Source organism: Miniopterus natalensis, chromosome 5 (genome assembly GCF_054644295.1).
Source record: "Miniopterus natalensis isolate mMinNat1 chromosome 5, mMinNat1.hap1, whole genome shotgun sequence".
In the NCBI taxonomy this organism is placed as follows: Eukaryota; Metazoa; Chordata; class Mammalia; order Chiroptera; family Miniopteridae; genus Miniopterus; species Miniopterus natalensis.
Genome location: NC_142085.1, coordinates 45,904,568 through 45,921,025, shown reverse-complemented (window position 1 = coordinate 45,921,025; position 16,458 = coordinate 45,904,568).

Genomic DNA, 16,458 nt, shown 5'->3' with positions numbered 1-16,458 from the left:
TGGAGATGTTACTTCAAGTTTCTAAACTACGATTTCTTTAAAGACAATAATTGAAATTCACTTGAAAACTAACAAGGATTAAATAAAATAATTTATGTAAATACTAAGGACAGTGCCTGACACTTAGTAAGCTCTAATAAATATTTATGACAAACCTTATCCTATAGATAATATTATTAGGAATGATTTGATAATATGGAACTGGCTGAATTGAAAAGGAGAAGGGAGCTGTAATAACAGTCCCTGAAGCTAGGAGATCTTGGTAGTCCTGGTTAACTGCCAGCAAAACAGTCTTCTTCTAATTGTCTTTGGGAATTCACATCATGCATTCACTGAAATTGCAGCTGTGTAGCAAAAGACCAGGATGTTTGAGTGCATTGGCGTCCTGGAGCCTTCACAAAATTGCTAAAGGACACTATCTCATTCTTGGCAAAGTGGTCTTGTCTAGAAGAACCTTAGCATTCAGCCTAGTACTATTCACTTCAAGCTGGCCCTCCTAAAAGCTGATGGAGAAATAATAATTCCTGTATAATAATAAAGATACAAATAATTTTATCAGTGGAAGACTTCTGTCATTAGCAAGAAAAATGTGGTCTTGATTTCCAGAGAAAAGAATTTGGAAAGCCGTAACCTCAGTAAGAATTTTGAACGAAATCTCAAATATTGGAGTCCTCATTTAAATGTTTTCAGGCTGGGGAGTCATATGGTCAGAAGTGGCCTGATGTGGTATGACTGAAAGAGCTGGCTGAATGTGGGTGACCCAAGAGCGAGTGAAGCAGCAAGCTCAGGGGTGTCTCACTAGCAGGAGACAGAGAAGGAACAAAGAGCAGGGCACTGTGTTTTGAGAACGTGTTTGTGGAAGGAAGTTAATATTATTAGCAGAAACAGATGAGTTCAAATGAGGAAGTGCTATGGAAACAGTTTAAAAATGCTGAACTTGGTTATCAAAACACTGACTTCTTGGGATAAATGGTGGACAATCAATCCTCAAAGTAGCACTGAGTTTATCAGAAAATATCTTAGTAATTGATTCCAAGAGAGAAGGACTTTTAAGAAATATTTCTTCATAGAGAATTTTTTTTTTTTTTAATACTCACCAGAGGGTATTTTTTCCATTGCTTTTCAGAGAGAGTGGAAGGGGGGGAGAGAGAGAAAGAGAAAAAGAGAGAGAGGGAGGGAGGGAGGGAGGGAGGGAGGGAGGGAGGGAGGGAGGGAGGGAGGGAGGGAGGGAGGGAGGGAGAAATATCAATGTGAGAGGGACACATTGGTTGGTTGCCTCCTGTACTCACCCCGACCAGGGCCTGGGATCAAGCCTGCAACCGAGGTGCATGCTCTTGACTGGAATCAAACCTGAGACCCTTCATTCATAGGGCCAACGCTCTAATCACTGATGCAAACTGGCTAGGGAGGGAATCTTACTTTTTTATAAGATGTATCACACTTTTTTCTTATTTAATGCATAATATATCATATTATATCAATCTCTAAAAACTAACATTTTTTTCTTCCTTTTACACTTAAAAAATATAATATGTTTTTACCTTTGGATCACATATATCACTGTGAATTTTTTAAATATCTTGATGAGAGCTGAATCACCCTCGAGCATAAAATGCATTAGGTCAGATTATTGAACATGATATTGAAAGCAGTTACACAGTATTCTCTTTTAAACATGTCAAATAAATTAAAATGATCAAACAAATGTTTTTATATGCCTAAAAAGTTAAAGCACAAAAGTTCACAGGAAAGATAAAATTCATTATATATTTTTAATGAAAAGCATTTCTAATTACTTTTTATAAGTTTTTGCATGTTAACAAATAATTTTAATGGCACTTTCTGATATATGATACCTACAGAAAGTCAGTACACTATAATCATTGCATTATTATTATAGATTTCTAAGTGTCAAATTATTCTGTTTTTTCTTTTCTAATAAATACTAAATTATTATGAGAGCTACTATTCCATTAATGTATTATTTTAAACATGATTATGACTGAATAACTACTAAAGAATCTGTCTCACTGGGCAAATCAGACTTTAGATTCACTCATTTAACATGTTTTCACAACTTTAAGCCATTCCTAAGATATTTAAGTTACATCCTTCAAATACAAATGCATAGTTTATAATTTTATAATTAATTATTTTTAAAAGTAAAAAAAATTAATATAAAATAGCATTAAATATTATTTTAAAAATATTTTATTAGTGAAAACAATAATTAACATTAGTTACTGTCATTTGCCATTTAAAAAAATTTCTCTATAGTTGTTTTATCACTTTTGATGAGAAAAGGAGACCATTTGTGACCTTTCACAGGATGTGGTAGTTCTAAACACAATGTTGGCACTTTACATGAAAAGAATAGCAACCAGTGTATACACATGTGAAGACTTTATCACAATCAGAATAATAAGCATGTCAGTTATCCAGAAGTTTCTTCAAGACCCTTTGTAATCTCTCATGCTTACCCCTTAATGTGTCAGATCTTATCCCCAGAAAAACACTAATGTGCTCTCTGAACTGTAGATTAGCTTTCATTTTCTAGAATTCTGTATAAATGGAACCATACAGTATATGTTATTTGTCTATCTTCTTTAAATCAGTATGATAATGTGGTTGTGTGTATTGCAATCTCCTTTACTTATATGGTTAAGTATCTTCTATATGGATGCACCACTGTTTATACATTAACCTGCTTAAGGGCTTTGTTTTCCGGTTTGGGGATTTGACACATATAGCTGCTGTGAAACATTTGTTTAGGCGTCTTTGTGTGGATATATGCTTTCAGTTCTCTTGGGTTAAATACCTTGGAGTGGAATGTCTGAATCATAGAGTAAGCATATGGTAACATTTAAAAAAACTCTGCCAAACTGTTTTTCGAAGTGAAGTTGTTCTACGATTTTGAGTATCAATCAAAAGAACACGAGAGTTCCACTGTCTCACCAGCACTTAGTACGATCCGTGATTCTCATTCTAAGCGTTCTACTTTGTGTGTAGTGGTGCCTCGGTCAGTTTGGGCTGATTAAACAAAGAGCATGGACTGGGCGGCTTAAACAATAAGCATGTATTTCTCACAGTTTGGGAGGCTGGGGAGCTGGTGGTCAAGGTGCCAAACAATTTGGTTCCTGGTAAGGTTTCCTCCATCTTCTCATTGTATCTTCACAGGGCTAATAGAGAGACTACATCTCACGTATCTCTTGCCAGGGCACTATTCCTATCATGAGAGTTTCACCCTCGTGACTTAATTATTTTCCAAAAGTGTCATCTCCAAATACTGTTACATGGGGGATTAGGAATTCAACATATAAATTTTGGGGAGACACATTCAGTCCACTTAAAGTGATATCTCATTTTGATGGTAACTGGTCACTGCCCTAATGGCTAATGATGATGTTTTTCAATTTCTGTAAGAATTTATACGGAAAGGGTATTATTTCTTCCTCACATATTGTAAAATACTTCAATATAGCCATATAGACTTGGAGCTGTAGGATTGGTAGGAAGTCTTTTAATTCAATGTCTTTAATGGATGAAAGGGTTACTCAGGTTATGTGTTTCTTGGTGAGAGCTTTGTTAGCATTGTCTTTCAAGGAATTTGTTCATTTCATTTAAGGTTGAATTATTGACAAATATTTGTTCAAAATGTTCTATTTTTTTAAATATCTGTTATTCTGTCACAATATCACCTCTCTTGTTTCTTATGTAATCTCTCTCTCCTTCCTTTATTTCCCTGTTCAGTCTAAATAGATCTTATGAACGTTCTTTACTGTCTCCAAGATCTAGCTTTTGGTATTACTGATTTTATCTTTGTCTCTTTGTTCTCTATCATCAATGATTTTCACAGTGATCTTTACTATTTCCTTTCATCTATATTGGGTTACATTTTCTCTTTTATAGACCCCTAGTTTCTTAAAGTAGAAGTGATGTGGATGTCATTTATTTGAGGCTTTCTTATTTTCTAATAAAGCCATTTAGAGCTATAAATTTCTTTCATTGTACTACTTTAGGGGGATCCAACAAATTTGATGTACTGTGACTTATTTTTATTCAGTTCAAATCTTTTATATATATATATATATATATATATATATATATATATATATATATATAGATTGATTTCAGAGAGAAGAAGGGAGAGGGAGAGAGATAGAAACATCTATGATGAGCGCCATTGATCGGCTGCCTTCCGCACACCCCTCACTGGGGATCGATCCCACAACCTGGGCATATGCCCTGACCAGGAATCGAACCTCCATCTCTTGGATCCTAGGTGGATGCTCAATGCTGAGCCATGCCCGGCCAGGCTCAGTTCAAATCTTTAGATGTTACTTTTGATTTACTGTTTGATCCACAGATACTTGGAAGTTTGTTATTTAGATTCCAAATATTTGTGGACTATTCAGATATCTTTTTGTTGTCAGTTTCTAACTTGGTTCCATTCTGGTGTGAGAACATACTCAGTATGACTTAAATGCTTTAAATTTATCGAGGCTTGTTTTATAGTTGATCTTGATAAATGTTCCATGCGCTTTTAAATACAATATGCAGCCTATTGTTTTAGGATAAGGTTTATTCTAAAATGTCCATTAGATCAATTTCACTGATAGTGTTGTTCACTCCATTTATATCCTTCCTGATTTTCTGTCTACTTGAGCTATCAATTATTGACAGGAGAGTGTTGAAATCTCTGACTTTAATCATGAAATTACCTCTTCCTTGAAGTTCTATCAATTTTCCCTTAATGTATTTTGAAACTCTCTTATTTGATGCATAGACATTTAGGATTGTTCTTTCTTCTTGATGCTTTTACAATTATGGAAGGACAATCTTCATCTAAATAATATTATTTTCTCTGTAATCTACTTTGGCTGACATTAATATAGCCATTCCACCTTTCTTTAGATTAATGCTAGCATAATAGTATGCCATTTTGGGTCCCTTTAATTTTTACTTATTTATGTCTTTATATTTAAAATGAGTTCCTCATAAACACAGATAGCTGGGTATTGCTTTTAGATCTAACTTACAATCTCTGCCTCTTATCTGGGATGTTTAGGCCATGTAATGTAATTGTTGATATTGTTAGGTGAAGGCAATCATTTTTCTGTTTTAAAATTTTTCCCATCTGTTTTTTATTCCTCTTTTTCTGTCTTCAGCAGAAGATGACCTTAAAAATAAAATACCATGGGCATAAAAATTAAAAAATATATGCAAAAAAGCCTTGTATGTAAATGTAAAAAAAAAAAATGTTGATTGATTGACAAAAGAGTAGCCATTTATTCTTCACATGTCAAATTTTACTGAGAGTGTACTAGGCTGTATGTACTATGTTCATTCAAGTATGAGTTGGAAATTGGAGACATCTTCTTGTGAGCAGCTATTCATGGTTATGTCTCATTATTGAAAAGCCCTTCAGCAGAGAGACAAGAGTTCTTTTTCTTGCCCTTCAGGGAGGATCTGAATACTCATTAGCTTTAATTTACCTACTCCTGCTAAACTAAAAGGCAGTAGTAAAGTCTTTTCCATCAAATCAGTTTCCATTAAATAACCTTGGAAGTACATTAACATGTATCCCTTCCCTTAGAATGTAAGAATTACATGCATAATAATGTATCATTTGCCTTTCTGAGACATTATTCAGGATATGCAAATGTGTCTTGGAAGTCGGAGCAGCAATCATCTTGTGTTGTGCCAAGGTGGGGGATACTGTCAGTTTTTTCTCTTCACCAGAAGTCTGAAATTTAACTTTTTCTTCCACTGAACTAAATGCCACATCTTCAAAGGTAAAGTATTTGAAGAGTCAAATTGTTGTGGTACAGATCTACAGAATCTGCATGAGCAATTGCTAAAGCTATAATCTCCCAGGGGACCTCATCAAGAAGGCTTTGTGTAGTGAACAAAGGTGTGCTTACAACAAAGTAACCTGGACTTTTCACAATTAGATGACTTAATCACAACAAGGGAGTCTTTACTATTGTTTCCTTTTTGTTACTGAAAATATGTAACGATACAAACAACTTTTCATTACTCATTTTTAAAGGGGACTGTTAGCATGAGTAAATTGTATCCGCAAATAAGTCTATAGTCCAATATTCTTGGGGGGCATCTCTCCAGACAAACATTTTTCTAGAAATTTCTCATGAAAATTAAGTGATTTGACCTTTATAGTTTCATATTCTTTTGCTAATGTTCTGCTGGAGAAGATTATTTAAAGAAGTGAAGGCGCCCGACCAGGCATGGCTCAGAGGTTGAGCGCTGACCAGGCGATCGGGGTTTGATTCCCGGTCAGAGCACATGCCCGGGTTGGAGGCTCGATCAATGACTCTCTCATCATTGGTGTTTCTATCTCTCTCTCCCTTCCTCTCTCTGAAAGCAATAAAAAATGTATTTTTTAAAAAAAGAAAGAAAGAAGGAAAATGTAAATCAGATGATGGTACTTTTCTGCCCAACAACCTCCATCACACACGGAGTAAAGTCTACTGTCTAAATTCCATGGTCTATAAGTCTCTCCTTTCTCTGATCTGTGCCTATCTTTCTAGAAGTATCTCCAGCCATGTTGGCCTCCTTGCTATTCTTTACCAATTTTCAGTTCACTTCACTTGCTATTCTGAATAACTGAAAAAAATGTTCCACCCAAATTTGAATGTTTCCTTACTTTTTAAAAATTAAGCCTCCAGTTAATCATCATCTCCTCAGAGAGGCCTTCCCTTAACATTATGTCTAAAAGAGCTTACTTTTGCCTTACATTTGCTTTTTAATAATAGATATTATATAAACTTATGTAATATATAGATGACCACTCTCTTCTTCCTGACATTCTCACTCCCATTACATTAAAATCCCATATAACACTCTGGTTCTGCTTTATACATACAAGTTCTTTGTCTGTCCCCAATGCTACTTTCTAATCTTGTTCAATCAATCTCTTAATTTCAGCATTGTCAGGATTCTGTATTTGGCTCCTTTATCTTTCACTCAGCAAAAAGATCCCTGTTATTCTCATTCATTATCTTTATTTAAATTACCATTAATCTCTACTTTTACCTATGTCTTTGTCTTAGGATCTGTATGTAGAAATTCCTCTCCATCTACTAAATTAATTATGTCAATTTGGACTCACACAAGCACCTTAAACTCAATATATTGCAAACAGCTCACAATCTTGCCTTTTTTCTTTTCTTATTTTTCTAAACGTAATCCTTGTTCCATTTTTCCCTTACCTTCACTTATACTGCCACCAAGTTTCCACTTACCCAAACCACAAAACTTGGAGTCATTCTTCATTTCTCCTTTTTCCACACCTGTCACAGTCAATCAGTTAACACTTTCAAAACTTTCCACTGCTCCCTATTTCTACTTCGAATATAATAAATTCAAGTTCCTGTCATTTCTTGCCTGTCAATGATAAGAGTATATTTTTATGTATATTTATTTGCTCATTGCCCACCCAGCAGCCATTCTTCTTTCCCTTCTCTGTTTTTTTAAAATAACATTCATAATTTCCTTTGGAAACCAGTTTCCTCCATTGTGTAACCTCCCAACATGGTCAGGATCAATATGTGACTACCAGCTCTAGGCATTGGCTTTGACAGACAAAACCCGGTATGTGTGATCTCTTCCTTCATGCTGCGACGTCAAGTTGGGTTACTAAAACTGAAACTCACAACCGTTGTGGAAACAAACATTTCTCCTCAAATGTGAAAATGTAGGTGTGTCATCCCAGTTGCTAGTGGCAGCCATCCTGTATGCTGAGAGAAGCCAGCCTGAGGAAAAGTCAACTCAAGAAGGACGTCAGTGCGGACTCAGAGGGAAATCAGCCTAAGCCCTGACGGAACCCACACCGAGATTCCACCTTAGAACTGGTTATGAGATAATTAATCATCTTTAAGCTATAAATTAACGTAGGTTAAATTTTGTTACTTGCAACCAGAAGTTCCCTAATTCAGTCTGATGGACCTTGCATAGTTTATAGTTACTATAGGACCACAGGATTGATCATATCCTCTTACCAACAAAAACCTAATTTTGTCAGTTTTGTCACAGCTAACAATTCTTCAGTGGATTCAGAATAAAATGCAAACTTTCTAGCACTGCACACCCTACGCTATGAACTTACTGAATTTCTTCCAGTTCCCTAGACATGCCACAGTTGTCATAATGTAGCACTTTTATCAATGCTGTTTATTTCAAATCCTTCTCCTTGGATGCTTATCTTTAAGGCTCAGCCTAAATTCAACTGCCTCTGTGAAATCTTCTCCAACCCCTGAGTAAAACTGTCAACTCTCTGCTTTGCATTTTTCTGTCAGATTTCTGATATGACTGAATTAATGGTTTTGAAAACCACTCTTGTCCATATCTCTCCTGATATGGTCATTATTGGTTTTCTTACCTTTCTCCTTAATTAGACCACTAGTGGTCTGCCTTGTCCATCTTTATGCTCCTACATTTGTCACAAGATCGATTATTGTTTCCTGAATGAACCAAACAGACAAGGATTCTACCCCCAGTCAAATTTACATTCTAGAAGCAATATGCACATAAATCCATGAAGTGAAGGTTAAAGTGCTGAGGGCCACGGAACAGTAGAGAGGAATTGCCTCCCAAGAGGTGGTCTCTTTCCCGCTGAGATAAATTAATGAAAGACCTTTCAGATAAAAACAATGGAACCCAGAAAGCACTTTTCTACCACTATCCTCCATATAACATTTCTCTATATGTGATAACTTTGAAGTGAAGGACCCCAGAGAGAGATAAAATAGGAAGAATGCACTCTTAATGATGAGACCTCCTGGGACATGGAGGACAGACACCTCCCTAATCTCTCCCACAGGTTCCCCAGTTAACAGGTTCCCCAGGCAACAGGCTCCCCAGTTAGAAAGTTTTCAGTTTGACCAGTTCAATTATGTGCCAAGAAAACGATATCTATTATCTACATTAGTCTATTAGAACTTAAAACTCATGAAGAAAACTTTAAGTCACCAACGTCCTAGTGATTTTTTAACCCGCTATTGTTACAAATACCTTCTCTTTCTTCAGCTAACTTTTATTTAGATTCCTGACTATAATTCTATATGTTTAAATTTGTTTTGCATACCTGTAAATATCAGTTCTATGTCATTGTGTTTTCCATGTCTGATGAAATAAACAAATGTAGAAAATGAAATTGTGAAGGAAAATGTATCGAGCCCTTATCCATGCATTTACTTACCCTCCAGTAACCTACATCATCGTCTTTAAAATTATTTGCAATATTTACATTGTTTATGTTTTTTTACAGTGTGATACATATTAAACTGGCACAATCTGTGAACCTGAGAATTAAGAGCACATTAAGACACTGGTTTTTTGAATAAGAGGCATTTTGCTGTGTAGTGTTTTGGTCATTTTGAGACACGGGGGAAAAGCCCCCTTTCAGTGGTGCTCGGATTCACGCTTCCCTCTGTCCTGCAGTGAGTGGCCTGGAACTCGCGCACTAGGCTACAATGTGAAACATGTGGGAATAGTGCCTGATGCAGCCTCCCTTCCAGGCGTTTCTCCATCACCACCGCCATCACCTCCCTCCCCTGACAACCTCCTCAGCACTTTATTCTCCACAGTCTATCTTAGAAGGTAACCATTCCTACAGTTTCAGTTTTCCTATTTGAAATGTACATCAAAAACTGTACATTCCATTACAAGAGTTTGTGTTCTATAACCCTAGACATATAAAAATGTGTATGTTCTAAAAGCTGGAAATACTTACATTAAATTTTGATAGTAAAGAAATATAGTTGTTTTCATGCTCCTTATAGCAATTAAGGAGAAGAAAAATTGGAAAACCTCTTTGACAAAACACACAAAAAAATCCACTTCACTGTTATTTACATTACTTAATGCATAGATTTAACCAGTTTTTGTGTAGCCGAAGTGGAGTTTATCTAAATGTTTTTACTTGTTTCATAATTTCCCTACACCTTTTTGGTAATGTAGCAGATGAAGGCACAGGGCTGGGACCTCTGGGTCCTGAGACAGGTAAGGGCTGAGTGATCAGAAACACATTTGTTTGGCTCCCAACCCTGTCACCCACACACCCTGAGAGCAATAGAGCAATCGCATCACTTCTCTGATCAACAATGTCTTCAAACAACACATGGCAGTGAGGATGTGTATTTTTTCAAGTCTGTTATTCAAAGAACACTTAAAAAGGTATATAAAAATTCCTAGCCTTGCACCTTATATGCAGGGGGTACTCCATAAATGTTTGTTTGTTTATCACATATTTATTTTCTTTTTTACGCACTTTGAGCCACTTAGAGACTCAACAAGCTTCTTAAAAATGCTTGCAAATGCAGAGAATTAGTTCGAGAAACTTAGTGAGTTCTTTGTCACACATTTTCTCTATCTTCAAATCCCACTGTAATATTATAATGTACATATATTTCCATCTAAGAGCACAATGAGGTAAATACAATGAATAGATAAAAGTCAAATTTCCGTTCAGTGTCTCTTCCTGAATTTTCTTTTGGATCCCTTTTGCACTAAATGCTGAATTAAAAAACAAAACAAAATAAAAACTGTTTCCTTCTGCCCTATTTCTCTTTTTAATCAAATCTAAAAACCTTCCTCGAGAAACACTATAAAGTGTCTGGATACTGGCTTTTTTTTTTTTTTTTTTTGCTTTTGTTTAGACCTTTTACAAACAATCTATAATCTAAAATATTCTTCTGCTTAAATCTAAATAGGAGGTACTAGAAGAAAAAAATGATTTTATTAAGGACTTAGAGACTTTGGGACATAGTATAAAACTTATAATGATCTTTCCTGTAAATCATTGAGGAAAAAATCTGATATGCTAGTCAAGTGAGCAGACACAATTTGGATTTTATATAGCCTTTTCCATTTCTGTGGCAGACTCTTGGTTGCCAACTTAATAGCCATCTGCCCAGATTGCTGAGTTTGTTCCTATATCAGATCATCCTACCTTTCAGTTAATAGCAGGTCAGGGAGTAAAGCTTAGTCTAAGTCAATCCATTTATAATGTTGGTGATTCGCATAGTGTCACCTAATTCTGAATCATGAGAAATGAGAGAGACTCTGTTGGGAGTGGTGGGGAGCAAAGAAAAACATTTCTTGCTCCATAAAAGATACACAAAGAATGAATCTAGAGGGAGTAACATCGTTAAGATGTCAATATTGGTTGGTCTCAACTTTGGTCCCCTTCATAAGAAGACCAACATTGACTATCCGCAGACAAGACACCAATGAAAAAATCCTAGAATCTGAGGGTGAGGCTGAAGCATCCTCTAGACCACAGAGACTGAGAAGGACCACATTAGAAGGGTAAGAAGAGGGCCTACACTTTGACCAGATTGCCCATCCTGCAGGTTGGCACAGGGCCACATAGAGAAAGCCCCTTGGGGGCTTTCACCAGTGGAAAAATGAAAACCCAAAGTGAACATCCGTCTCCTCCATCATTGAAGGATGCCTGCCACTCAGGTCTTGCCTCACACAGAACACAGGTGCTTAACCAGTGGATCATATTGAGACAAAGAAGTGGGACAGAGCTTACAACAACTGGCACTCAAATCTTGGCAGATTGCATTCCTCCTTGCAGCAGCACCTGAACAGAGATCCTGGCCAGAAGTTCTGCCAATCTGTTGAGCTGAGCCAGTGGCTTTTTCTAGCCAGAGAGCTCAGTTGGCAGTTCTGTTTGACTCAGGTTCCCAGCCAATGAGCTGTACTGGCCATAGAGCCCAAGCTGTACTGGCATCAGAGCCCAAATCTGAAGCCTTGCCCAAATGCTGAGTAGATCCTCCAGTTTTGTCTGACCAGGAAGCTTAGGAACAGAACCCAGGCAGCTGCAGAGTGTATCCTACAATGACACTTACAGTGGTGTATTAGCAGAGATCCTAGCCAGTAGCTCTGCCCATCTATAGAGCCAAGCTGGTGGCTGCATCTGACTAGAGAGCTTAGTGGCCAGGTCTGCCTAATTTAGGTCCCTAACCAATGAGATGTACTGGCCATAGATCTAGTTTTATGGCTCTGCCCAGGCAAGGAAGCAAATTCACAGCACTACTGTGTATTGAGCCTCTAGTTCTACTGATATGGGAGCTGCAAGGCCCATTCTACAGCCACACTTGAGCAGGGAGGCAGGCCAACAGTACTGCTAAGCTGTTAAGTATCACCTCTGGCCCTACACAACCAAGGGGCCTGAACAGTGACCCTGGATAGCCTCAGAACCCAGCCTATGCTTCTGCTTAGTTGCAGAGCCCACCCTACAACTTTGACAGACTGCTGAAAGCAGCCTGTGGCCTGGCCTGGCTGGATAGCTCAGCCAGAGCTCTTGCCCAGTAACAAAGTATAGCCTTTGGCCCCACCCAACAAAGGAGCTCTGACAATGACCACACAGAACCGGAGAGTACTCTTATCCTCACTCAACTGTGAGACACAGCTAGAAGCCCCTTCCAACTAAAGGGCCCTGCCAGAGACCTCACCGGTCAACAGAGCACAGCCTACAGCTATGTCCTACTTAGGGGCATAGTCTTTGTCCTCACTTGATCACAGATCACAGACTGAGGCCTGTCCAGCTGCAAAGTCCTGCCTGCTACCTAAACATCAAGGGAGTCAAGCCAGCAGCAGCATCTGATCTGGAACACACCGCTAACATCATAACAAACAGTGAAAGGTTAAGAGTTTTTCCTCTAAGATCACTAACTAGACAGGGCTACCCACTTGGACCACTCCTATTCTACACAGTGCTGAAAGTCCTGGCTGGGAGAGTTAGGTAATAAAGAGCACTAAAAGGCATCTCAATTGGAGAGGAAGAAGTAAAGTTGTCTGTATTTGCAGACAGCATGATTTTATATGGAAACAACCCTAAAGACTCAACCAAAAAACTGTTAGAATGAATAAGAGAATTCAGTAAACTTGCAGGACACAAAATCAACATACAAAAATCAGTAGTGTTTATATGTATTAACAATAAATGATCAGAAAAAGAAATAAAACAGTACCGTTTACAATAGCATCAAAAAGAATAAAATATTTAAGAATAAATTTAACCAAGGAGGTGAAAGATCTGTACACTGAAAACTCTAAGAAATTGATCAAAGAAAGCAGAGACAACTAAATGAAAAGATATGCATTCTGTGTGGAAGAATTAATATTGTTAAAATGCTCATACTACTCAAAGCCGTCTATAGATTCAATGTGATCCCTACCAGTATTCCAATAGCATTGTTTTTTACAGAAATAGAACAATTCTAAAATTTATATGGAACCAGAAAATACCTTAGATAGCCAAAGCAATGCTAAGTAAAAAGAATAAAATTGGAGAAGCCACATGCTTTGATTTCAAACTATACTACAAAGGTATAGTAATAAAAACTGTATGACATTGGTATAAAAACAGATGCATACACCACTGGAACAGAATTGAGAGCCTGCAAATAAATCCATGCATATATGATCAACTAATCTTTGACAAAGGAGCCAAGAATATGAAATGAAGAAAAGATAGTCTCTTCTATAAATGGTGTTGGGGAAACTAGTTATTCACATGCAAAATCAAAAAACTGGACTCCTACCTTACACTAATTTTTTCATAAAAATTATCTTGAAATACATTAGACTTAAGTGTAAAACCTGAAATCATAGAACTCCTGGAAGACAATGTAGGTAGTAAGCAACTTGACATTGATCACAACACCCAAATCACAAGCAACAATCAAACTAAAAAGCTGCTGCATGGCTAAAGAAGTGATCAACAAAACAAAAAGGCAACCTACAGAATGGGAAAAAATATTTGCAAACCATGTATCTGATGAGGTGTTAATATCCAAAATATATGCTATATTTCCTCATACAACTTAATAGTAAATTAAAAAATAATCCAATTTATAAATGGGCAAGGGACCTAAATCGGTTTTGTGTTTTTTTTTTCAAAGAACCTATTCAAATGACCGACATACACATGCAAAGATGCTCAGCATCTCTAATCATCAGGGAAATGCAAATCAAAACCACAATGAGAAGTCCCCTAACACCTTAAGAAAAATGTTGAAGATGTGGAGAAAAGAGAGCCCCTGTGGACTGATGGTAGGAACGTAAATTGGCAGAGACACTATGGAAAACAGTGTGAAAGTTCCTTAAAAAATTTAAAATAGAGATACCATATGATCCAGTAATTCCACTTCTGGGTATATATCTGCAGAAAATAAAATCACAATCTGAAAGAGATATCTGCACTCTCATGTTGATTGCAGTGTTAGCTATAATAACCAAGACATGGAAATTACACACAATAGAACATTATTTAGCCATTAAGAAAGAAGAAAACCCTGCTATTTACAAGATGGATGGAACTTGAAGGCATTGTGCTAAGTTAAATAAGTCACACAGAGAAAGGAATACACTGAATAACCTTATAAATGGAATCTTTAAAAACAAAGTTCATAGAAACAAAGAACAGACTGGTGGTTGCTGAGGTTGGGGGGTTATGGGGGGAGGAGGTGGTTAAAGGGGGAGAATTTTCAGTTATAAGATCAATAAGTTCTGGGGATATAATTTATATCGTGGTGATTACAGTTAATAATGTCTTATTGTATATTTGCAACTTGCTAGGAGAGTAGATTTTAAAAGTTCTCACCACACCAAAAAATATTGTAACTGTGTGAGGTGACAGATGTGTTAACTACTCTCATTGTGGCAATCATTTCGCAGCATATACATATATCAAATTGTTACATCGTGCACCTTAAGCTTACACAAAGTTATATATCATTTATATCTCAATAGAGCTGGGAAAAATTTTAATGAATTTACCACCTTCTGCCTTTCAACTGTTTAGGAATTACTATCTGAGACCATGATAGGTGGGCTACTGATGACGAGAAGGGGACAAGCCTGAGACCAGGTGTCAGGGGACTGAGGATGGGAGGGTTAAAAGGCAGGGAAAGCCTTCTTCACTGATGTTGTGCGCAACAGCACTCACCAACGTGGGAAACTCACTCGGGGACCCGTTATATACAGACATACATGCTAATGAAGGCTGTTTCCTGAAGTTGAAATCATCCCAATACAAATGCTAAGAATTATACAAATCCGTATGGACAGCTTTACAAGGAATGGGGCAAGGGGATGTGCCCTATGGCCTGCATTTGTGCAGGACTGACAGTGAGCTCTGGGGACTTCTGAATTACCTATCGGCAAATGGTGAAGGCTTATGTAATAGCCAATTACTGAGTGAAATCCCAGGCTATTAATTATATGCCAGAGAGGACATCCACTTACTGATTGATTACACTCCAGGCTGAAAACTGTTCTCACCTTTTTCCTTTTGGGACTCTGCCACCATGTTATTATTACTGCATCTGCATCTTTGTTGTCCCTCGCACAAGCATTCCGTGATACCATCATCATTTTTAATCATTCTGTGACTACGGGAACATGCTGAAAAACCTTTAAGGCCAAAGAGGAATGTGTTGTTTCCATTAGTCTTTTTACGCTCAGTGTTCAGTCAAGATTGCTAACTCTGGGCTATCGTAGAGGATAGTCTATCAAGCACTGTTTACAACAACTGCAAAATTTATTATGCACAAAATCAACTATTAACAAGCAACTGATCAATATGAGGTTAGTGAGTGAGAAAATTAAAATGCATATGGGGTAAGTCAAGATCTCCCTCAATTTACACTGACTGACAAAATACGAGGTGTTGGAGAGGTAAAACACAGCGATGGTAATGGCTCTCCTTGTAACAAACTCTGCACCTGACGGGTATGCAGAAAATAGAGGTAGCAGCAATTTTTCATGGAGCTGATAGACTCTGCAAAGCTGTCAAATGTTAACTAGCTTACCTTCTGCTCTTTGCAAAAAGGTTAATGGATACAGCACATTTTCCAATGTGACTCTGAAAAACAAAAGAATTACAAATGGCATGTGGTGGTATTTGTTTTAGTTCTATTTTAACCGACCCTATGTAAAATCTTGAGGTTGAATGCCACATCAAAGCTTCCAGCTATCACAAAATTGGTAGTGACCATGGATGTGGGGATAGGGTGGTATAAAGTTGTAGTGGAGGGTTGCAAAGGAATATCTAGTTATTAAAGTGTGATATTGGGCATTGACCTTTATTCATTTGAGGATGAAACCTTTCACCTTAAGCTTTTGTAGAAACATGGTTCATTAAAATATATAACTATGTGTTATAAAAGTGTATCCTTTGCACCAAAGAGCATGGCTAACTTACATGTACAGATTAGAATAACAAAGTTGAGCAGCTTCCAGTCATTCCTGGTGAGAAAACATTATCAACAATGTTCCTGCTCTTTTGCCCCAGGGAAGTGAAGACTGAATGTATTTTAGACTGTCCCTCCCTTGATGTTACTCATGGTTTACCTGATATGTATAATGTATATGTATTTCTAACCATGATAGGTGTAGTCTTGCATGTTTTGGATATTTTAT